A 27123-nucleotide genomic window follows, 5' to 3' on the forward strand; every position below is an offset into this window, starting at 1 on the left:
AAAAAATCTGTCTTATGTGAAACAATAATTAAACAAAATAGCTTTTAAATCGGAATAATTTAATTTTTGTATTATCCATAATTATTATGCTCTTGCAATTAATTATACTAGAAAAATCTAGTGAATTTTTAAATCGTAATTTAAAAAAAAAGAAGTTAATGAAAGAATAGATTTAAATATAGTTGATTTTATTTATTAAAAGGTGCGAGTTATTATATCTTCATTGAAAGCTCGCTGAAATATTTGACGCTTAAAATATTTTTTTTTAAAACCTTACGCACTATTAAATATTTTACATAATTTCATGGAAACCCCTGCAATTCACTTAATGTTAATGTTACAAAATTCAAACAAAAACTCAAATTTTAAATTTAATCACTTTGACATTTATTATACCCAGAATTTATTTTTTTAAGAAATTTTATTTTACCGAAAGTTGAAATTGATTTCCTTAAAATGCCTAACCAACCGAATATTTAATACTTATTTTAGAAAAAAATAGAAATAAGACCACCATTTACAGTTAATTAATTAAGCTTTACCCTATCAAGAATTATTTTGTTTGTGCAAAATGTACATTTAATGATAATGTAATGTAAATTTTTAAAATACATATTTATTGAAAACCCTGCATATTATTTATATTTGTCTTTTTAAACATCTTCATGCAAAACGCCGTGAATAATTAGACGTTTTAAAATATCTTAATAAAAAAACCTTCGAATCATAAGACGATTATAATATTGAGTTTAAAATATATTCAATATAATAATATTAATATAATATTTGTTGATTATACTAATGTAATATTGATTAAAATATATTATTTATTCAATGTTAACTTCACAAAATTAAAGGAAAAAATATAAAGAAAGGAAATCAAATCACTCTAACTTTATATCCAGAGTTGTTTTTGTGTTTAGAAATGTTGCTATAACACCGCCGTTTAAGTTGACCTTAAAATAGCTTTCTTTAAAATACTATCTACTCAACCCAACGAAATATTCAATGCTAATTTTAGAAAAAAATATAAAGAAAGAAATACATTTAAATCGAATCACTTTAACTTCGTTGAAATTCCAACCTTTTGTTGCTTAAGTTTTGGTAATGGAAGCAATCATTGTTGCTTCTTTTTAGAATGTACACACATTGAACCAGATTGAGTGAATAAGACAGCGCGATTTACTTTCCATTCAAATTTGATGTCCATTACCTGATTGCAGGTTCCGTCGACGTCTAAACGAACTTTTTGGTTCAACTGATAGAAATAGAGGGTGTGAGGTTGAAGAATGGCATGAACATTATTCCAAGCTGCGCGTAGAAGGTCACATTCATCAAAAAAAAGAAAGAAAAAAAAAGAACCAACTGAGTTTTTTCAATCATGCTGAAAGAAATAGAATAACAAAAACACGAGATACATTTTATTTCACTGCGAGTTCTTTTCCTTTGATGGAATTTTCGTCTTTTTGGCATACAACCTGAAATTATCAGATTTGAGAACAATTTTTAACTCAACAGTTCTAAAAGAGGGTTATCTTTTAGCAGCTATTATATTTTTTTCTTTCTTTTCTTCCGTAAAAGGAAAAAAGAAAAAAACATGGAAAAAGCAGAATAAATCCTATAATAAAGGCCTGGCCCTTAGAGGTGCGTATTACCTCGATTGCTAAGGGAGAAATTTGGTATGTACGCTAGATGGTGAAGGATTTTGCAAAAGATAACGAGTGAATTGTGTTCGCATTGTAACTGTCTGCCACAATAATGCGAAGGTTTCGGGTACAGCCCCCTTCTTTTATTCGCAAATCTTCTGAAAAACTTGGATGCAGTGTTCGCTTGGATGGGGTTATTTTGAGTCTCAATGATGATATGAATAGTATTTTTTTTTTTCCTCCGTGGTTTGAAAAAGGGAATGAACTTTTTCCACTAGAAAAATTCATAACCATTGTACCAAAAATTTGACTAATTATTTAAAATTTTCATCCTAAATGTTATAAACTATAAATTTTTTAACCCAAATCATTCTTTGGCTTCTGCTGCTAAGTTGTTATATGAATTTCGTCACTGCCAATTGGTATGCTGTGCTTAAAATAGGCTTATCGAAGTTTAGCTTTATTATTACTTTCAAATTAAAAACTAAACTGTTAGAAAATTTGGATCGTATTAAACCATAATATGGTAACCATTATCTGGCCATATAATAAGATGACAAGATTAACCATAATATTGTGCATTTTAATCCTCTTTAAGCTTAATAACACAATAATATGGTCAACTTCAACAAAAATACGGTTTAATGTCTTATTATGGTATTAGCCATTTAGCACGATATTATTTGGTTCAAAATTAATGTGCAACGTTGAACCGATTTTTTTCGAGTGTGAGCGTTGAACCCATTTTCTTAGTGTTCCTATAGAACGACAGAATCTAAAACCTACATTCATAATTTTAATTATGGTTCAAGGTACCGACATTATTGTTCAAAGTTGAACCGATTATTTTAGAGTCTGCATAAAAAAAGATGGAAACGAAAACTTAAGAAAAATATATCTGTGTAGAAAAATTTTTGAAGAAAATATATTTTTGAAACGAAAATAACGGCTCTAGAATTTATATTAACATTAATATTACTCACTTCATCTCTGTCAATTTAAGTCTTCATACCTAAAGAATACAAACAATAATAAATAAATAAATAACCTTATCATACCAGGTTTTATTTATTTGAGCAATAAGTATCTGACATGTTTTTGTTTTAAATATAAGGAGACTATGAAAAAATATTTCCATTATCACATCAGATATGATATAACTGAGCAATATTTGGTCGACCCCACTTGAATGAAGGGGAAAATGAAGAATGCGACCCCCCTTCTCTGCTATTTTCCCCAAGACATGTAGAGATGCTTTGGAAGATACGTTCAAGGGGCCCGCTAGTGCATTCATTAAGTTTGCCTATTAGCTTTGTACTGTGGTGATGCTCTTCTCTAGGGAGAGGGGTATTAAAGGGGGTAAGAAGAGGTTAGGCTTGGTCAGAGAATGATGGGAAGGCGTCAGGTGGATCTGCCAAAAGGTCGAATCACACAAAAATAATGAGAGAATGGGAAATATGGACTGTGGAAAAGAGAAACATAAGATCAGGAATTGAGTAAAAGGGGCGTAAGTGCAGATAATGTTTCATATCTGCGGTATATCTTATAAATTCATACATCGAACGTATGAAACTATACATTATTTCATTCTTGAATGAACCTGACTAAAGCTGCTTTTTAAGTTTTGGTTCCTTTCTAATCCACATCAAAATTATTTAACTTTTCACAGGGTGCGTTGGAGTTTTATAAAGAGCTTAAGGGTGCTTATTTTCGTTTTTTAATAGCCCTTAAAGGTGCTTTTTTCATTGGGTGTTTTTAAAAAGTGCTTAATTTTCCCTTTTTCAAAATGAGATTTTTCCTTTGCTGTGTTGATTTTCGCTTCGAATTATGCAAAGACACAGTTCACATTCAACGTTTTCACAATTAATTCAACCCCAATGTATTTCGGCGTTTTGTCAGTCCGTAGCGAATTAAAACAACATTCGTTTTACATAATTCATAATTTTATGATTTTTGACTTTTGTCAAAAACAATGCCAAAAAGTTTTTTTTTCTTGACATGGCGGTTATAACAAAATAAAACCGTCAATTGTCAAAAAATTTCCTCCCTTCCTAATTATGATATTTTTTTTTTGAAAGTGCTTTAAAGGTGCTTATTTTTTGTTGAATAATTTGGCTACGCACCCTGTTTCAGTTCTAGAATATAGCAATTTTTAAAAATTATGCTTTCGTTTTACTTTATGTTCGGAATTTGTTTTCTTTAAAAACAGCTTTGCGATAGGATCTGAAAGCTTATTTTTTTAGAACTGACTTTTAATGTAAATTTAATTAAAGAAAGTTATTTTTATTTTGAAATCTTTGATATCTAGTGTTTCTTCTGCAAATATATGCAAAGTTTTTTTTCAAATAATATTAAAATCAGTAGATGAATTATCCTACGTTTTATTAATATATTATACGAGTGGTGAGCATAGCATGTAAGACGTGAGAAAAAATTTAAAACGGCATCAATTTATTACAGTTTAAATTTAAACTGTTTGCAATTATTGACAAAAATTTTTATGTCTCCATAAATATTTAAGTTAATCACGCGAAATTTTGTGTAGTTATCGAATATAATAACCGAAATAATTGTAAAAAGTTACAAATTTATCGTTACATTTTTAGGCATAGGAGTTCGAAACCATTGTTTTCCGTTTGTAATTTATTGTCTAAAAACTTCATTTATAAGTATGATAAATCGCATGATCTAAACACTTAAGTTATAAAATGATTTCTTAAGTATTTCTTGAGAACTATAAAAAAATGCATTAGTATAGAAGTATTTCCATTATTTTCTCCACCCCCAGTACAGTAGTAGTTGAATATCCGAATATTAAATTATACTGATTTTTAGTGGTTTCTTAATCACTATACAATTAAAGCAACAAAAAAAAAATTTAAAACAAAATAGATTTATGTAACTAGCCAATGCATATAATGAAATGCATAGTAATTACTAAAAATAATTAGCCTAACAGTTTTTAAGTTATTTACTTTAGAAGGCATTTAACTTATATCATTTTTCATGTATTGCATGAAATATATTTTAACATGCCATCGGATGTTTCGTAAATAAAATAAAATATTGATAAACTGTCCAATGAAAAATAATTGGAGACTTAATTACATGCGAAGCGCCTAAAACCAAACGATAATTTTGACAAGTTAAGTGACTAAAAAGGTATCATTTAGCACACTTTTATTTTTGGCGAACAATTTCATTGACTGACAGGTTTATACTTGATGTTTTATTTTTAGAAATATTTTTACTCATGTCTGCTTTTTTTTTTGTTAGGATTTATGTCTGATACATTTATAATAAGACAAAAATTTTTTTTTAAAAATTTGATGTTTTTAAATTCTTACTTTTTCTGAAAAATTTTAAAAATTTCTATGAAACTAAAGGAAAGTGTGAATAGTATATATATTTTTTTTTTTGCATTTAATAGTCGTTATTGTATTATATATTATCTTTATCAATGAACTTTTTTTCATATATTTTGTTTATTGAATTAAAGATTTGTCTTTCTATATGTATTATGTGTTCAGTTGTTTTTCGTGTTCAGTTGTTTTTCGCTAAAAGTGAATTCATTTATTTAAATAACAAGCAAAGAAATCAGATGAAATTTCGTAATAAAGATGTAAGATAAAATTATTACATCATATAAAAAGATAAAATTAATATTATTTTTTTAGTAAAAAAAAAACCGGGCATCTCATTTTCGCGGAATGGTATTTCAATTACGTAAAAAACAGTTGCAGCTTATACAATACATCAATTATTAAGCTACAAAAGTCTGTATGCTTAGATTCGGAAAAGTTATAATGCAACGTATACAATATTTTACAGCGCATTTTTTATTGTTTTTAGGTGCTTTGACATTAGAAATTAGCATCTAAAGTAAACTAAGAACCAAAAATTAAAACTAAAATTGTAGTGCAACAAAATATTAAATATTATTAATTATTGTCACTGATATTGTTGCAATTATTAATGGTTAAATCATAATCGTTAAGAAATTCGAGGAAAAATTTATGACTCTAAGCTTTTCTTGTCTCTATTGTCATTATTTTCTATTGTCACTCTTTAAAATGCATCAGGATACTACTAAATCTCATGTCATTATTTTATTGTCACTCTTAAAAACACCTAGTTGCGATTAAAGACGAATAATAAAAACAAGTTGAAATCATCCTACTCAATATCTTATTTTCATGATCAAAATCTATATAAAAAATGTTTAATTCATTTCAAAATTTTAAAAACGTAACGCAAAAATACTTTTCGCTTTCGAATATTTTTTTTAAATCGAATATTACATTTTTCCTCAGTATCTAATTTACATTATGCGTCTACTACTTTTTTGAGTTATGCTTTATTTAAAACTAATTGCATCGCTTTTTCAATAAATGTTTAATCGCAGATTGCAGTAAAAGCAAACCTTTTACTTTCATACTAGATTTTTCCAAATGTTTATTGCTTTTTCTTAAAAATAAATGATAACATAAGCAAAAAAAAATTTTATTTGACAAAATGTTTTTTTAAGTTTTAGTTTAGACATTATTTTTCCCGAATTATCGAGAAAATTTTCGAATTTTTCTCCCGAATCGTTTTCTTTGCAGAAGCTTTTTTCAATTCCCATGATTCCTCAGACATTCTCTAAATTTTAGTTTTTACCTCTTTTTTCTTAAGTGTATTGTCAAAAAATTTTTCTTTATTTTCTTTGATACCTCAATTCGTGTCAATATTAAATTTCGCTTTTCTTTTTTATCTTTTATAACGCATATATATTTGCAAATAAAGTCTTATAAATTTTTTTTTTAATATACTCAATTTAGATTTTAATGTTGACGTTTCACGAAACAATTATGGCAAAAATATGAGTTAAAAATTTATAAAGATTGAAATTTTGTTTAAATTTTTTTATCCACTTTTCATTTGCCTATGCATTTTTATATTTGCCTTTGTATTGAAATAGAAAAAAAGTAAACTAAAGTTGAGAAGAACAATTTTTTTTCTTACTTCACAAGTCACTATTTAATTTATTCTCGTTTAATAATATTATCTATCCACTCTTAAAGAAACATATTATATATTGATTTAAAACCGTTTTTTTTTATTGCTAGGAGAAAAAAAGAATTCCTTACAAAAATCTTATAAACTATTGTTTAAAACATGATAGAATGGTTTTTGCGAAAAGTCTTTTTGAAAAATATAATGTAGTATATATATTTGTATTTTTTTATCTATAATAACCAACAATGATCATCTGAATCGACAATTCACAAAAAGGTGAATTATTACGTACATTGTGACAAAAATATTTTTTTCTCTTCAGCTTTTGTGTACTTACAAGCAGTTTCACCAAGGAAATTAAAAAAAGAACCCAGTTTATGTGTCATAAAACTTAAGCTTTTAATCAATATATACTGTCTTTCTGAAAAGCTTTACAACGGACATATAGCTTTATACTTTATATTGATCAGCTATTAAATTAAACTTTTCTTTTTAAAAAATTGCAATTTTCGCTATATTTTCTCATCTAAATAAAAATCATTTACAGAATCTAAGTTATTCATGTTTGTTGGCGAAAACATAACAGCCCAGAAATTACTTTCTTTTGGATATTTTGCAATTTTTTATACAGATGGCGTTACTAAAAGCAATCGAAATTTAACCTAACGGCGGTAACTCTTCTAGACTTAGAAATTTTAGGTCTTTACTAATTTCTGGGTCCTTTTTTACTAAAGTCCCTATTTAAAATAGCTCTTTTTCTATTTATTACATTTACCTGGAACGCGGTTTAACTTAGTTTATCGCGTCCCCACTACGTTTTCTGACATACTTGATGCTTTATAACGCGTAAGTGGAATCTCTGTAACACTTGTATGTAACTTGTATGCAACACTGAACAACTGTTAAAAAACTCAATCATCAAAAAAGCATGCAATTTCTAATAATGACAGGTGCACTTTATTTTAACTAACACTTTTACGTGCGTTTCAAGCAGTTCAAACCGTTTGCAAAAACTTTTATTTCAAAATTCTTTTTCGTTTAATATATCTATCTTTCTGAAAGCTAAAAATCTTTTGTTTCAGTATCAGTGATCGAAATTCGATTCTATCGCTTGCTTTTTTCCCCACCATTTCCTTTCATTTCCACCCCCACCGAGTATGGAAATGACTTTGGAATTGCTGATGCAAGATCAAACACGTAGCAAATCCCCTTTGCAAAACAGTGAAAGAACTAGCGCTTTTGTGTCTTGGATGGCAGCTTTTTGCTTTTGTTTTGCCACGACGCATTTTGTTTTTGTTTTTTTTGCCCCTCACCCTTCTACTTCTTCACACGTGAAAATCCTCGTGCACCATTACTTACCTCGTATTGGAACTTATCCAACTCCAGAAGTCCTGGAGACATGACACCCCATCCACAAATAAAGATAGGAAGCCAAAGAAGAAAAAAAATAAGTTCCACAGCTGAGAGGAAAAAGAATGGACTTGACGCTGTTTGCCAGATGCCCCTACCCCACTCATATCTACGAAATCGTAGCGTGTCACCCCCTCATACTGCCCTATAATGGAACTCGAAACTATAGGACGCAAGCTGACGCATCAGTCGCTCGGTTTTCAAATATTGTTCCCCAAGTTTTTTGATTGGTGAATGATCAGGAAAAGTTTGATTTATTTTTCTTTATTCTATTGCAGGTAGTGTCTTGGAAGGTTGCCTTTTCTAAGAATTGTTTTATAAGAATGTATACCTTATAGTGGACTATTTCATTATATTTAATCAGTGTCACTATATTTATATTATGTTATATATTATAGGTATATTTATTTAATGTGGGTTAAGGTTTTATTTATTATGCATTCAGAAGACATATAAGTTTCTAAACCTTGTTTTTTTATTTATTAAGTTCTATTCTAAATCTTGTATTTTTATTTATTAATTAATTTTTACTGTTTATTGTATTAACTATTTAAGGTACTTTTCAGTTATTGCATTTGTCAATATTTTTGTTACACAAAAAAATTATCGACACTAACATTAATATCGTATTCAGTAACTATCATTTGGTTAATATTCGCGATGTTTATCGATAATTGTGATATTAACGCATTCGATAGCTATAGTCAAAAATGATCTCGGTATTATAGTATTCAATATTCAAAACAATATATTTTTAATATTCAATGTACTTAAATCAATGCATGTTATGATTAAGATGTAATTATTCTTATGATTAAAAAAAATTGATGCTTTTTACAAATTTATTTCATAATTAATTAATTTAGGAAAGCGTTAATTCATTCTTAAAAAGTTGAGAAATTATTGTTAAAAAGAATTCATGCAACTTTTTATTCTCTATTACTCCTGTTTTTATAAATGATTATCTTTTATTAAATGTTAATATTGAAGAATTTATTCAGATATCTCTTTTATTAGAAAAATTTTTTTTTGACTTAACTGATTCAATCCTATACAAACTAATTTTTTAATTCTTATTCCAAAATTAATCTTTTAACAAGTCTCAATAATTTCATTATGGCACTCTTAACATTTAACAGTTGCATCGTTTCCTAAAATTAAAACAGTTCTTTTAAGTCTCAATAATTTCATTATGGCGCTTTTAACATTTAACAGTTGCATCGTTTCCTAAAATTAAAACAGTTCTTTCCATTAATCGAAAACAAAATTGCTGCTATACAAATATGCCTTATATGCTGAATAGCAGACGACCTTTTTAAAAAATAATTTTAACATATTTGCACTATTAAAATTGCAGACAAGATTTTGTAAAAATTAAACTATATTATCTCTGCTGATTTTATTATACCATATTCTTTTAATATTAATTATAATCACATTTATTTATAACGACGTTAATTTACGTAACTTTTTTAATAATTGAGATGCATCTGACGTAAGTCAAAACAACTTATTCCACTTTGTATTCGTTTTCGCAAATGACTCTAACCGCAAGAATTTTTAAAAAGATGCTTTTAACACTTACTTAACAATATTTTTCTTTTAAAAGTAAAGCCCTTCTCATAAACGAAGAATAAAAATACCGCCCAAACGAGCCAATTACACCTTGTCCGTGATTAGGAAGCAGACGACCTTTTGTAAAAGTTTGTTTAGTTCAGAGGGCGCAGTTGACATCTTCCAAGTTTCAACAGCTTAGTTTGGTAACACCATTATAAACAACATTTATGAGTGTTGTAGATTTTGTGAAGGCTTTTGTTGTTTTAGATGTTTTGTCTTCAGTTCACTTTTAAATACTTAATTTACCAAAGAATCAAAAGATAATTTTCGATGATATGATAATCGCCTGTCTTGTTCGGATATATAAACTTCGGTTAATTTAACTAATGGTGTTTAAAATAATAATTAAAATTTCATCTTTATTGTTCTTTCTACTAATTTTTAATGCATTATAAATGGAGAAATATAAAAATTATTTTTATTTTTTTTAGAATTTGATATAATTCTTTAATTTGTTTTCAAAACTCATTAACTTTTATGAAAATAGTTTTTTCTGTTCATTTGCTTGTGATTTTTATTATTTGGATTATTCTATTAACATTAATTTGCATTCAAATTCAGGAATATATATTAAATTATTAAACTTATTTCAATTTTTTTTCTTCAATGTATGTTTAGTTTAGCTGTTTAACTATTTTTCCTTATATATTTAACTGTTTTCTGAGCTAGTTTTTTTTGGCTAAAAACTTTTTTTATTATTTTAAATCAGTACCTATGTACAATGAAAACTTCATTAAATAGTATATTTTTATGTTCACTATTACATACTTTAATAAATATTCTCGGAGAAGATTACATGGCTTTACTACATAAAATTTTGAAATTTTTTTCATTCATTTATGATAGTTTCAGTTACAGATTAAATGATTATTTTTTCATTTTTACTTTACTTAATTTTTAAAAAGTTTTTTTACGAAAATAAACTTACGATTTGTAGAACTTTTTTTACGAAAATGAACTTAAAATTATGAACACACCAAAGTGAAAATAAAAAAAATTCGTAAATAGCAAATGAGTGTGAAAACCATTTTGCTAAAAGAAGAATAAAATAAAAGCTTAAATTAAAAATAGAATCGAAAAGAATACATCGAAATTGCTGCTTCCATGCAACAATAAGTGTATAAATAACTAACTCATAGTACGAATTAATTTTAAAACTTTATTTTAATTAATTGTGAAATTAACATATTTATGTACATTTAAGCGGCAGAAATTCTTTAATTGCTTGATTCACTTACAGAATAAATTTAGCATAACAAATCAGATTCCTAAATTCATTTAGATATAATTAATATATAATACAGTAGGATCGTAAACTAAAATTCTTTCTCACAAAACCATGAGAATCTTAAGATAAAAAGTTAAGTGACTATTTTTACGATGTTTTTGTGAGGGTAAATTCACCAAGAAATTAGCATGTTAGTCATGAAGATTTTTCTTATCGCCTTTAAAACCGGGTTATCAATTGTTTAATTTCCATTTCGCCCTCTTGCGTGATTTCGTTGTAACTGAGAAGTCGTAAAAGTATGAATGATTTTTTTTTATTTATTTGGAATTAAATTTTAGCTGCTTAACTTTATTCGTATTCTTTTTATAAACAAGAAAATGAATTAATGCTAGCGGAAATTAATCTCTATTATATTATAATAAGATAAAAAAAATGAATAAAAAAATAACGAATAAAAGGTTTCGGTGGTTCATGTATCGTTTGCTTTAGCGTGGTTGGTTTAGTGAATAACAATTTTTTTTTTCTTCTGATCTTTTGAATACTGTTGCAGTGATGATTCTCCACGTTGTTTACAATCAAAGTGGAACGTTTGAATTTTTTTGAAGAGCGTTATGAATGCCTTTCATTTTTTTCCCTCGTTTTTGCTCCGCGAGGCAAAAGCAATAGTGCATTTGTGGTCGAGGATTGTGTTCTTTTTCATAATATTTTACCGTTTCGTTTCAGTAGCTTAGAACAGGAATTCGAATTTCATGTACATTCTCTCTGAAATAAAACTCACATTAATGACGATTCTGAAAATCTACAGCGGTATTTCAACCATTTTGCCGAGATTTCATGTTGTTTTTTTTTTTTTTCCCGACAGAGCGTTAACTCAAACATTTGACGAAATTTTCTAATTCGATGTGTTTATCGATATGTAGTATAAAGCTTACCGCTTTTGACGCAATTCGTGCCCTCAAATAATTAGTTTAATTATTTCCTTGATTGGATGTTCGCTCAATGCATTTCGTAGGAAATGATTTTATCCAAATCAGAAAATTTCGTGAATTTTGAAAATCGATTTTTTGCAGTGCATTACTTTAAGTGTAAGATTCGATTAATTTTTGAAGCAAAGCAACTTGTTAATTTTGGTATTCGAGAGATTTCATAGCACTTCCTAGTTAAAACCTAATGCGTTTGACGAAATTCGCGTCGTCAAACATGCGAAGATAATTTTTTCTTTAATTAGACAAAACGTTCGCTCGATAAATTTCCAAAAAACGGTTTCGTCAAAAACAGAGAAAATTTTGAGTATACATTTTTTTTTTTTTTTTTTTTTTTTTTTTTTTTTTTTTTTTTTTTTTTTTTTTTTTTTTTTTTTTTTGCTGCCCGTTGCTTTAAACATAAGTTACAACTAATTTTTAAAGCAAAACATTATATTAATTTTATTCGTTTGAAAAAATACTTGAGTTAAAGAGTTAAATAATTGTGAAACAACGATTAAGGTGAATCGCGTGATTTAAAACAATCATTTAGCTACGTGCTTTTTTTCAAAACGTGTTAAATTAGCTGAAATTAAATTTTCTGACTTGTTGTTGCTATAGAAACCTTGGTGCATTTTAATTGGTTTAATTTGATAAGAGTTTGCTTTCTTATATCATTGAGCTTTACTTTAAAATTCTGGAAACTAGTCACCATTTGAACTATAAATTCTTAGACACAATAGTTGTTATTTAATTTATTAAAACAAAAAAGCGCAAAAATTTCTTTTACGTCTTTCAGTTAATATTTGAATTTTAAGAAGCTTAGTTATTTTAATTCTGTAACATTTAAAAGAAAAAACCAAAATAATATAATTGAAACTCGAAAAGAAAATGTCTTCTTTAAGTTTTATTTCAATGATATAATTATAAATAACCCTCGTATGTTTATTTAATTAATTTGTATTATATTCACCTGGTTTAATTCATTTTTTTTCATGTATAGTTATTTAAAAATATTGTACACGTAACGTAAAATAACAGCGTAAGACATAAAACAAATAAAACTTGACCGAAATATTTTTTCTTTAATTTCTTTTTTCAGTGGTGTTATCAAAGAAAAACTATTTTTTAACAGGCTTCAGTGCCTTTATCGATTTTAACGTCTAACTCTCGTATGTTCATTTAATTAATTTGCACTATACTCAACTGGTTCAGTTTAAATATTTTTTTTTCATTCATAGTTATCTAAAAATGTTTTACTGAGAACGTAAAATAACAGATTAAGAAATTAAAAAAAAAAAAATAATAATTAAAACTTGAAGGAAATTTTTTTTTAAAAATTTTTATTTGTGCTATTAATGAAAACTACATTTTCAAAACAATTCTAAACATCGTGACAGATTTTAAATTTAGACACTCGTATGTGTATTCATATAATATGTACTATTCTCTTAAAAAAATAATAACTAAGAGTTTTTTTTTCTTTTTTTCATTTACAGTTATCTGAAAAATATTGTTCAGATTAACTTGAAATAATTATGTAAGAAATTACAAAAATGATAAACAAAATTCAAAAAGAAAATTTTTTTTCTTTAAATTTTTCAATGGTGTTTTTAACTAATTATTTTTTTAAAAAAATTGACAGATTTTGAGACCCAACGCTCGTATGTGTATTTAATTAAATTGTAGTAAGTTCGTCTGGTTTAATTCAAACAGAAATATGTTTTTTTGTTATATGTAGTTAGCTGAAAAATATTGTACAGATAACTTAAAATAACAAAGTTAGAAATTACAAGAAATAATAATTTTTTTTCAGTTGTGTTATTAATTATTAACTAGTTTTTTAAATACGTTTCTTCAAGACTTTGACTGAATTTGACATCCAACGCTCGTATGTGTATTTAATTAATCTGTACTATACTCATCTAGTTTAATTAAAAATAATAATAAATACGGCATTATATTCTCGCAAATAGGTGAGTCATATTGAAACTTATTTGCATTTGAATAAGCGTAAACCAAACTCTTTCAGAACTAATTTATTCTTCTTTAGCAGCTCTATAGGCACATAAATGAATTAAGTTACACCATTGAATGACTTTTTAATCAACCCCCAATCGGGTTGTCCAACATAATAGTTACAAAAAGGAGTTACCCTAACAAAGTTACATTTATTTTTAGCTCAAAACTAGTTGGGAGTCTTTTTAATCTGTCACCATCCATGAAGTAGTCATCCATCATTTGTGAATATAATAAAATATGGCATTTGTAAACGGTATAACAGTTAACGTTGTATGAAACAAATGCCATATTTATAAATATGAGTTTAATAGTTATTAAAAAATCATTGTAACAGAAACTTGTGACCTTTTTTCTTAATGTTTTGTAACATTGCATTATATCCATAGGTGTAAACGTTAATTTATTTTTTAATTTTCATATGCCTCATTTCATTGCAATTTTAGCAATTTTTTTATATATAAATTAATAGAGTTTTATCTAGTTATAAAACTTACGTTTTGTAATATTTTCATTGACGCTTTTAACACTCAAAAAGCTTTTCTGGGAGTACATTTTCATAATCAAGATAATTACTTTATGTTTTTAAAGATATAAATTAAACGTTGAGCCATGATATGGTGAAAACTTGCTACGCCGGATCCAATTTAGGTATGAAGACGTTTATTTAAAAACACTTATACTGTCAAAATCGTAAAAAATATCTTCATAAGAACATCAGAAGTGTAATTAAAAATTCCTATTTTGCTGAAGTTACAATAGAAATGTCAAATGTCAGGGGAAAAAATTCTTTTTTCTAAAGTGTTTCTGGAAAATTTTGAAAAAATTAAACACTTGGACAAAAAAAGATTCAATTTGAATGTGCCTTAAATTCAAAGTAAAACTTGATTTTTGGGTTATCTTGCTGAGATGAGACAAAATGCTTAAATATTTCATCCACAAATATTTAATTTAGTCGCAATTTGGCGTGATTTTTCCACCTAAAGGATAAGTTGGAAAATCTATAAATAATTCTCAATTTTAGCACGGCTTATAAGTTTAAACAATGCAGCTTTAAAGTATCTTTTAAAACATTAAAACGCAGTCGCTTTTCATTTTCAAAAAAACTTCGGTTTCTTTTTATATTGATTTTTATAACAAGCATAAAGGGCGCTATCTTAAGATGGACAGAACTTAACTTAGCATACATGAATTATATTTTCAAGCTGGCAACAGTTATAAAAATAGCATATGTTTCTCGAAGATGCGTTATTTTATTTGACGACAGGGCATTTGAAGAACAGCCATAAGTTCAAACAGTCTGGATAATAAGTTTTTAAAAAAGAATAGAGTTGAAACGAATATAAATGCCTCCTTGCATTGATGATGATAGCTATGAACTCTTAAAACAATATATAGTACTTAAGAAAATAATTCTAGAGACTCATAATAACTTTCATTTAAGAAAGAATGAAAAAAAGCAACAGTAGTTTTATGTGAATGCAACGGCAGATAATCATAAATTTCTTTCTTAAATAAAGATAAATGTCATAGCACGAGGGGTCTAATTTACGATTATGTATTTTCTCTTCCATAGTCTCATCGTTTAAATAAGGAACTATAGTCTTAGATGTTATCTATTTACTTTGAATAAATGGTCAAAAATAACGGACAGACAACTTATCCCATGGTCTGTCTTACATAGGTTTCTTCTTATGTTACAGTTGCTCGGTCAGTGTGTCCAGTACTATCAAATGAATATCATACCCGACTGGAATAGTAATTGGAAGAGATCGGAAATTCGAAACCGGACACTGATCCAGTTAGAAGATGACTTCAAGATAGGCCGGATAGGAAAATGTCTGGATAGTTTCTGCCTCAAATTCTCCTGCCAGCTTTACAGGATAGAAAGCATATGTTGGCAAAACGCCAAAAAATGGATATCCAGTGAGAAGTTATTATATATGACACGATCGAGATTTTTGTGAATTTTTTTCATTAATTTTTTTTCCTTCGCGTTGTGGGCTTCCGCGTTAGCAAGAAGTGCCAATCTGAATAATGGAATTTTATAGCCGCGTTGAAAGTGGGGAAAGGGAGGGTCTGGAAGTTTGCGAATAAGCGATGATTAGAATCTGGAGGGACGCGAGATTTTCTTTAATATCGAATGCGTGTGAAGAGATTGCGGGAACGTAAGGACTGAATTATCTACAAAATTGAAAGAAATATTCCTTTGAAATCTGCGTGTATTTTCCAATACATTTCACGTCAATTATAATAAAAAAGGGAAAATTCTATTTTTGTATAGAATAACTTCTTATTTTGCCATTTTTAAAAATGTTATTTAGTAATTATCGACGAAATTAAATATATTAAGTATTTGTTTTACATTGAGTTCCATTATACAGAAAAATCAATAAATAAGATGATATATGTAGTAATAGAAAAAATTTCGAAACCAAAACTTTCTTACGAAAATATTAATTTTTTGGTCAGTTTTAGGAAAAGTTTCGAAAAAACTTTTCATTACACTTCTAAATTGGGTCAAAATATATAAATTAATGACCTATTTGAATTGTGGATAATTTACATTTATTAACAAGTAGAGTTAGTCTTATTTGCTGAGACTAGATTAACCTTTGTATGCACATGCTGATATGTGGATAAGCTCATCTGCTTTTCTCAAACGATTGCATCTTGAAACTTTGTTGCCCTTCTGCCTGATTGATGTTGTAGGTCATTATTTAATGATGTTAAAGCATCGTATAGTACGAAGAAAGGAATCATATTTTTTCAGTTTTGAATTTTATTGAGATCTGATTGTATTATGTTCCATTTAGGGAACACTTTATTCCAATCTTCTACAATTTCAAGTGATTTTTCTGCATGACTGCCATGCTATCGAAAACCCTCTCTTTATACATTATATAACCATTATCATGCTTCGAAAATATGTCAGGATCAATAATACTTTTTTTTTCCCTCGTGTATTCAATTAACTAATCACGCTAACTCATATTTTCTGCAAATATTGCCTGTTTTTTCGAAAATAAATAACTATCTTCTGCATTATTCTCCACAAAAAAAAAAGCATTTTTTAAATTTATGTCACCAGATCATATAGATTACGTTGGATTTTTCCATAGATTATAATGATACTTTCCCATAAAAGGAATGTTGGGATTTGGCACAGATTTGTATTGCCATGAAAATATGAAAAAGCTACTCATTTTTGATGGCTCAAGCTATTTATGAAGGGATTCTGAAAGAGAATTGGTTGCCAAAATATCCCTTACTTTAAGATCTTGATTTGTTCAAAAACATGACACCATTTAGATAGTTGGGGATTTTTAAGATATTCTTAATGAGTATATTTCCAAGAATTATCACCCATTAACTTCAGAAAATAATTTTTTAATTCGAATCTTGAATATTAATGGCTCTTTGTGAAAGAAGGATTTTCTACGTTTTGAAATTAATAAGATAGTTTGATTTTAAGCTTATAATTTAATATAGAAAGACTCCTATGAGACATTTTATATTTGTATATATTATTTTTAAATTAGTCAAAAGAATATATGCTTAAAAAATATCAAAATTTTTTTTAAAAATTACTATTATTAATACGTTAAAAATGAAATGGTTTTCTTTATGATAAAATTTTAAATATATTTTTTTTAGATTTTTCTTCAACTCTCTTATTAGTCACATAAATAAATGATGAAGGTAGCGAAGTACTCTATAAATTCAATTTCTGCTGTTGAAAGAAGGGTATAGGCTCTCCTGGCAGAAACCATTCATTCATCCTAGGGCGCATCAATCTCTCGGCCCCCAAGAACTTTTGGGCCGGGGCAATAAATGTAATGGCGGAACTTCATTGTTGGACGGGCCAGTTATAACTCACCCTCTTTTTTTTATTGCCAATAAGGGACGACCCAAAACTGCCACCAAAAACATTTTCCAACTTTTAAAAATGAAGACGAATGCTCGAAGACCTTTGCAGAAATGGCCTAGGGAAAACGACACCAAGGGAGGAGGTTAGGGAGAGAGGAAAGAAGAAAACGAAAAAATATCTAGGAAAAATTAAAAAAAAAAAAAGTTGAAGCTGGATGAAGGATAAAAAATAATAATAAAAAAGACGAGAACAGGGGAGGGCGTAGAATTCGAACGTTCACGGAGCATTAGTCAATGGACTCCTTATCCTTCTTTGGCAGAACTCTACTGGGACAGACTGCCGATAAATCGAGAGAAAAATTTTCTATCCCCATCATAACGAGTGAAAAATCTGCACCGCCCTAGCATTTGGAATAGGGCGCTTTTTAATCGAATCCAACGACACAGGAATGTCCTATCCTTATGATGTGGAATTCCTCGTGTTCTTAACCCACCGATCGTCTTAAATTATGGCGCACCTCTGAGAAATTTACCGCTTGAATATGCACAACCCTACACCTGAATAATCCCCAATTCTCACTGGTCGTATGCATAGTGATATGACTTATCGACTGGTGAAAGATTTTCATTTGGCCGACCGGAGTTATCTCAGTATTTTTATAAGGATGTACATTTCTCTAGATAAGAGCTAGAGTGTATTCAAAATATAGATTTGTTGTCGAAGAAAGGTTATTAAATTATATCTTACTTGTGTAGGTATTACGTAGTATTTTTTTTCCGTTGTCTTATTATATCCAGCTTAATTTTCATTAATTTAGGCGTAAGTCACATAGACAATGATCTCGTTAAAGCGACGTGGTCGGTGGTTGGGCTTAATAACCTCCTAGTTGAATTTCCACATTGCATCCATAAAAAAAACATTCAGTTTAGACAAGAGTTTACATTCTTAAAAAGCTATTGCATCTTGGATTATGTTAATTTCCATTAGCAGGGCTGATTGTGTCCCGGAAAAAATCCGGATTTCCAGATTTTTCGCTAACCGTGATCCGGAAGTTTCCGGAGATCGAAGGTTAAGATGTTTAAAAAAATCATTGATCACAAAGGTTTCCGGAAATCAAATTTTCAAAGGAGGAACTTAAAAACTCAGTTTATTTTATTTGTTTGAAGGGAGAGCCAAATACTTTATAAGCTTATATTCAAGATTAATATTCATTTTTTTATCAGTAAATAGTTATTATAATCATAAACTCAACAAAGAAAGAGAATTTCAATTACTTCTCCAAGTCATCATTAGTATGTGTAAATGGTATAGGTATGTAAAAAATTTTAAATATATTTTAAGTAAACTAAGAAGTATTGAGAAAAAAAAAAACCTTGTTTAAATTTTTTTTCTAATTTTTCGATTTAAATATTTTTTTTTTCTTACTCAAGAAATTTTTCGGAATTTTGACTTGGGCTCACAATCACCCCTGCATTAGTTTAGTCATAGGCCACATAGTCAAGAATCTCGTTAAGACGACGTGGTCGGTGTTTTAACTAATAACCTCTTAGTGTAACTTCCACATTGCGCTCATATAAAATATCTTAGTTTCGACAAAAATGTACATTCTTAACACCTTGGAATTTTGACTAGATCTAACTCATGATCTCACATTCTTAACTGGTCATTTGAACTATGCTTCATTTGTTAATTCCTTCAAACTGCACCATAGGTATAACAAGATTAACAATTCAATCTAGCAGTTCTTGTTTTCGATATTGTAAATTTGAGATCTCTGCCCTTGCATTCTACTGCTCGCTCATACTTCACATAACTCAGTCATAAGTCACATAGACAATGATCTCGTTTAGGCGACGTGATCGGTTCTTGAACTAGTAACCTCCTCTTTTAACTTCTACATTGCACCCATAGAAAATCATTTAGTTTCGACAAAAATTTACATTCTTCAGCTGCTAATACATCTTTGACTTTTAACTGGATCTAGCTCATGATTTCACATTCTTAACTGGTGATGTAAATTATGCTTCATTTGTTAATTCCTCCAAAATGTAGCTTAGTTCTAACTACACCAACGATTCAATCTTGCACTTCACCTTTTCGATATTGTAAGTTTAAGATCTTAATTGCACTTGCATTCAAATGCTCGCTCATACTTCGTACATATATTCAATATGGGTAAATAGTGGTGATTATTCAGATCTTAATGACTCATGCATTTGTTCTGGAAAACTTTTTAGCTTATTAATTAGATGCCAGTCTGGCATCTGATTGTAATTAAAATTTCGTTATGTTTTGCTATTCTTGATACTTTTGAGTGAATCAGAAAATTGCAAGCCTGGTACGAACTTAAGGTCTACCATTCTTATTCCTTTTGCCTAAACTGACTATTATCCATCAACTTTCAGCACAGTATGACTTATTTTTTTCAATACGCATTCGTCTTAGATCTAAACATCAAAAACACAGCATCTGTGTTATTTTCCTTTGTATAAGAAACCATGATTTTGAGTATAATGGGAAAAATGGAGAGCCATAGATAAGTAATAAAATGCCCATTAATATTGTAAAGACCATCTGAAATCTTATATTTATCAATATCGCAGTTTGTTATCTGAGTTTACAATCCAAAAATTACACTATCAAGTATAAGACAGTCTCGAAAAAGCTAAAATATTGTATCCAAGCCAGTAAAAAGTTGACAATCAATTTATTCTGTTGTTTTTACTCAGAAAACTCTTGCCAAGCTACTAAAACACGAGAACTGGACATCTGCCCATTTTTTATAGTGACGGGGCCTTGCAGTTTGGGATAGGGCTGTAAAATATTTATCTACATCGGGCAGAATTCTAGACAAGAGAATAAAGGAACACTTTTAAATTTTAAATCATTGGGAGTTTTATCGCTATCTTCTGCTTCCCTTGGAAATTTCATCGCTGAAGTAAAATTCGTATTCTGAGTGAAGCTAGATTTCATTTTTATTTATTAAACTGTTATGATTCAATTTTATGATTCATTTATCTTAAAATTGAAATATTATGAAAATTGCTGGATTTATTTAAGCGTTTAATGGCCTCTTAAAATTTTTTGGATTGATTGAACTGTAAGGAAATGACCTTATTACTTTGCGTAAAAAATAACTATTATATAGTATTTATTCATTCTGACTTGTATAATACCCTACAGTCGTTTCATATATGTAATATTATTATTATTTTTTTAATTGATTTAAAAGTTTTCTTTATTAGCGAAAATAAGTAACATTTTCTGTATAATGGCTACGCCACTCAGAACATACGTGAACATGCTGCATGCAAAGTGAAAACGCTAAATCTCTCTAATTTAACACGTTGAATGCCACGTCAGTATCGGTGATTTACACCGATCATTTCGTTAAGGCCGCGTCAGTCACCGGTCGGGTGTCTAAGTGGCCTAAATGGAAAGCTCAAAAATATGATATTAAACTAAAATGCAGTTGTTTTAAGTAATGACTGAGAATTTTTTTAATTTTCATTTATTAAAATCAATTTTTATTTATTTCGCTCGAAGCAAGTATGCGTGGCTTAACTAGATTTCCTTAAAATACGTGTGGCAGCCAATTTTTTTAAATCTATATTAAACACTAAGTAAGTGTGTATATTTTTGACTAATATAATTAATTACGTCATTCGTACTAGTTAGTTTAGTCAGATGTTACGTAATTATACGATGATTTTTTTTTCATGAAGCCTTTTATTACAAATCTTAAAAGATTTATTAATGATCTTTGGATTTTTGGGATCGGTATGTTCTAAGAAACAACCATTAGTGCCGGATGAAAAACTACCCTCAAAGATGTTGCGATCGCGTGGCACGATGCACTAAGATGGAACGTGGCTTTTGGTGTATAATTTTTTAATTCCACCGTATTGTTTCCAAAAATGAATGTGTTTTCATCATTACAGCCACGATCAAGGGTCGGAAAAGTTGACTTCAAAGATACCAATCAAAGCTCTACAGAGAATTTTAGTCGCAGCTGATTTAGGATCTGATTAGATAAGAATGTAGATATATATCTTCAGTTCTTTATAATTTTCAGGGTGAGAACCTTTCTTGTGAAGAAAAGATGCGCTGATCAGCACTAATGTGCTGCTTTTAAAGCCTAATTGTCTTATAAAATGTTGCAAAAATGCCTGATTCTAGGCGTGATTTGATCTTGTGTGAAGATATGACTATATTATGCTTTATTGCCACGTTTTAGACCATAATAGCTGTGAAGATAGTATTTTGAAAATGATGAAGAGAACGTGTTATGAAAAATTTATTAGAATGTGTATATTTTGTATGAATTATTATTTAAAAAAGTAAAAAACTATTTACATCTGGTAATTTCTTTTCAAAACACTTTTACCTCAAGAAATAAGTGTATTCAGAAGAGATCAATAAAAGTAATATTTAGAATCGATCAATCAATCTGGAATTAATTACATTTAGCAGGGATGAGAAACTCAGTTTACTTTAACTCAGAAATGTGATTTTTTTTTTTACACGAATGTGGGATCTTTATATGAATATGACTATCACAATACATTTCATTTTACGGGAATTAGCCAGTTAAATTTTTCTATAAAATGTCCACAAGTGCTCTGTAAATTATTAGTACGTTTTGAGATGATACCAAAATATAGATTAAATGCATCCTCTTGAATTTTATATGTATTTTCTTTTTTACCAAGTAAAATATCTGTTTGAAACAGTTTACGACCAAAAAAAATTTTTTTTATTTTGTTAGCATTTTTATAAAAATTAAAACAATTTTTAAAAAAATTAAAATTGGGGATTATTTTTAACAAAAGTGTGGTTTATGTTTGATAAGTAACTTACTTTGCTCGATATTATTGTCGAATTTTTATAGAGTGTACAAATGCAAAATATGATTAAAACTTCTTTACGAACCAGCGAGATATCTTTTCTTCTTTCAATCTTAAAATAAACGTAACGGAAAATTTGTAAGGATGGAATTTTCACTTAAAAATTACAGTAAAATAACCCATCTGTCTATCCAATTACCCGTAAAGTTAACGATTTGGAACATTTCTTTACCTTCACGGTTTTGAAGCCGTTTACGACTGGTATGGTTAAAACACCGTGCATACAAAACTATTCAGTTTTGTAACTATACTACTAGTAAGGGACCAAGACCGTAAAAAGGAAATTTAACTGGACATACGAGTTAAGTTATATTAAGTTTATCGTTAGGTTATGGACATTAGAGTTAGATTGTAGCTGGTATTCAGCCGGTCATGAGATTGACGTATTAGTCCTCTCGGCTTCATAAGTTGTTTACCACACTCGCTTATTACTATAAGATTATCAGACATTCGCTGTTGTGTTTCGTGTCTGGTGATGGAAAATAAAAATATGAATACACAGTCCTTATCACAAGGTTTAGCATCCAACCATCGTAGAACGTGCGTTCGATTCCCATAAGCTGTGGACCTTGTTAATTCAATTAATCTTGTTTGAATACCATTTTTTACGGTTATTTAACTGTTTTAATTTAATATGATTAAATAAATTGTTATTTAACCTTTTTTTTCTGTGAAATGTTTAACAGTGCACGTGTTAAATTATACAAATAACTTATTGGTGTATGTCAGCTTAAGTTTATGTTTCATCAGTGAATTTAAATAGTGTATATTTCCTTTAAATTTGAAACTAATTATTTGTATGTTGACTGTCTCCTAGATTAAATCACAAGATTTAGTTAGTTCAGCTGCATGTGGGAGATATTTCATCAAGACTGTTCGTCACAGAGATATCTCTTGTAAGCTTTTAGGATTAGTCTGTTCCTTTGATTAATGATCATACTCTGACTACAGACTTTACTCAAATTCTAATTAATTCCTTATCCGATAGCTAATTTGCAATCAGAAATTGCTGTGCATTTAATATTTGTTTACAGTTGTATTATATTAAGATACATCTTGAGGTAAATATTAACTAGTGTGTCATATAGTTTTCAATTTAGGATTAAATGTAAACACACCGTGTGCTTACCTGTAGTAATGTGAAGAGTCGAGTAGTTATATGTAAAATGGGAGCCTTCTAAAGCCGCCGAATAAGTTATTTTTTCCAAAAATATTCGCTAAGTAATTGTTGCTAAGAGACATCTGCCCTTTTTGAATTTTAAGTTAAATTTTTAATTTGTGCTTTTTGGATATTTTTTTATACTTAAAGTTTTGCTGAAATAGAATTATTAGACAGCACAATGCCTTTCTAAAAAAGGGTAGAAAATAAAGAGGTCACTTTATTTGATTAGGATAAATACTTGATGATTTTTAGAAATTCCATGGAATTTTTCTCATAACTATTAAGTAATAAAATGATGTAACGTGTAGTTTTGAGTAAGTAATTTAAAATTAAGCGTTTCTCTGTTTTTAGATTCTTTAACTGTATACTATTTAACTATTTTTCAAAAACTGTTGATTTTAGAATTGTCTTGGTGTAATTTTGTCCAAAAAAAAAATGACTAAAGAATCTAAAATACCACACGCTTTATGCATCATTATTAAAAGCATATTTAGAATCCCCCTCCCCCGCCTCTGCCCCTTTGACAGTTGAGTTCCATTGAGAGAGGAAGGGCCTCTTAAAAGCAAAGAATGAGGTATAAAAAATCTATTTTTCGAAAAGAAACGCCTCATTAAATCGTTTTTGAATACATTACATCCGTGTACTATACGAACGTTCCATCATATAACAAGGTACGCACTGTTTTGTTTGGTATTAATTTTAATGAATGAATAAGGTCTAACAGACGAAAAGCTACTGACTTTGTAAATTGTTGTGAGGATAACAAAATATTCGAATAGTATCTGAAAGGTTTCGTTCACAAACCTCGAGGCGAGAATTTTTTTTCCGTCCATATAATGTTAAATTACGATGAAACAGCATCATTAGCTCTTGTGGTAACAAACATACCTTCTGTAACTGTTATCCTTTTTTCGTGTAAGAATTCAAATCACAGCGAAGAATGAAGCCTGGGGCTAATATCGAAACAATTAACAGGGCAACGAAGTTAACTTGTTTACAGTGCAAAGAACAGTAAAACTGTCTCCGCCATAGTCTGAAGGACTGAGAATGAAAATAAATTAGTTGAAGATAAAGTGGAGAAAAAAAAATTAAACTTTCTTCTTTAAGAACTTCAGAATAATTCTGGGCATTAGTTTTTCAATCATTTTTGCATCGCCATTTTATTTCCTTCGTTAGAATCGTGATGCAATATTCTATTTTTGGTAGAGATGTTCTCCAATCTTCATTATCCGTATCGTGAAGTGATTTAAAACCTTTTGTCTTGTCAAATGTTGTTAAGTGTGATTGATTTTATTTGCTGGATGAATTGAAGTGTTCAACCTCATCTTATTTTTGTGATGGAAGGTCTGTTGTAGTCGATGCTACCGATTATTATAATCATCAGTTTCAAAATCGGAAGCGATTTTGTTGTTCTCTTCGATTTCGGAAATCACTTTGATAACTCATCTTTAAATCTCCAGTTCAGGTCATCATAGCGTTTGTTTTTGTACTATCAAATGTGATAGAAAATTACAATAAGTGCTGTTTATTACAAAATCTGTTCCATTCACGTTGTAAAAAATTTAACAAGATTGAACTATCCTGTTAATTTATGAAGAAAAGTTTAAAACGATTGTTATAAACTTGATTGCGGTTATTAACTTGAAATAATTTATTAGAAAATTCCAAGCAGAGGCTTTTATCCCAATTATGTTTAGAATTCTAAATAAGTTTTATGGTTGGAAATGTCGTGTTTTTTTTTTATCTATATAGTACATTTGTAAAACAATTCATATTTAATTAAATTTGCAACATACATTATGATAAATCTATGTTATAAAAGATTTTTTAACTAATAGTTTAAATAATTTAAACTAACTTTTTATTGCGTATAAATTTCTATTCATTTTAATAAATTATGCTTTTTTTTGGTAGAATAATTATATTTTAACTACTTCTTTTTTATTGTTTTAATTTTTACCATTAAAAAGTCGCAATAAACTTACTTGTAAACATGTATTCAACTCCATCGTCTCTGTTTATTTAAAAATAGCAATAAAACTATGGACCTTCAATTAATTTCAAAATTGAGAATAATATTGAAAAAATATATACTAACTATCCCTTGTTTGATCCTTCACTGAGAAAAAAAAGTGAGGTCAAAACTACCAGAATGTGGTAAAATTTACAGTGCCTATAGGAACACCAAAAAGCTAGTTAGTTTTTACCGAGGCGCTTCGGTAATGATTTTGGTAAAATTAGCAGTAAAATATGGTTTTATAATGTGTGATAAAGTGGTAAATGTGGTAATTTTATCATAATACCTTAGAACATGATGTAACAAATTTTGATTCAGTTAAATTGGCTTTTCAGATTCTTATTTTTTTTTCCAAATGTGTAGTTATAAGAATTTTGAAAACCAGAATTTTCGATAAACCTTTTCCATATGAAAGGAAAAGGTATTGTTTAAATACACCATATATTTGTGTTTAATAAAACGTTAAAATACATCTGGCAAAAAAAAGAAGAAAAAAAAGGCAATAGCATAGTTCTAGTTAATAAACCAGTTTAAACCCAAATATGTAGTGCTTTTTTTTTTTTTTTTACCAGCTGCCAGAATTATTTTCTCCATGAGAAATTTTGTATCAGCATTTGGGTTAGAAGTTTCATCTTTCGTTTTAGTTGTTCCCCCTTAATTTCTTAACTCGAACGCAATTAAAACAAATGTCTGATTTCAAATAATCTTAAAAATCTTTCGTATTGAAATCATATTTAGGTTTAAGAACGTATAAAACTCTAGTGGCCCTCTCTTATAAAAGTGTCTGGCCAAAATTATATCTAATACCGAAAGATTATATCTAAAGACAGATAATAATCAAGTGGAGTGTTAATTTAGTAATAAAATCGAATCGGAATTTCATTTATACGGTGTCCAAAACCATAAAATAATTGCTGAAATATAAAAGCAAGTATAGAAAATAATCGTAAAATAATTTGAAAAAAGATAAAAGTTATCTTAACTATAAGCAAAATTGCATGACAAAAACTCGAATTTGGAAGTGACGATTTTAATCCAATTATGATTTGGATGAAAAAAAGAGAAAAACTTTTTTGCGAAAATCAACGTTAAACTGTTAAATATACGGAGAAAGTCTGTAAAAAAATGGCAATTTCTCGCAACGTGCGGTTAACGATAAAAAGCAACAACAACAACAAAAAAGCGATATTTGTCTTTAAACAAAATATTTCTTAGGAAAATATGTTTCTTTTCTTCCTTTCCTGTAGAATTTACAGTTATTTTTTACAGTGCAGTTCAATATTTGG

The 27123-nt window shown here is 28.5% G+C and overlaps 1 protein-coding gene across 6 annotated transcripts in view; it reads left to right on the forward strand.

The window, feature by feature from the left end:
• Positions 1 to 27123, forward strand: part of LOC107443783 (plexin-A2) — a 275694-nt gene that overhangs the window by 22714 nt on the left and 225857 nt on the right. The window lies entirely within an intron of this gene.

The sequence above is a fragment of the Parasteatoda tepidariorum genome, chromosome X2 (assembly GCF_043381705.1).
Source record: "Parasteatoda tepidariorum isolate YZ-2023 chromosome X2, CAS_Ptep_4.0, whole genome shotgun sequence".
NCBI lineage: Eukaryota > Metazoa > Arthropoda > Arachnida > Araneae > Theridiidae > Parasteatoda > Parasteatoda tepidariorum.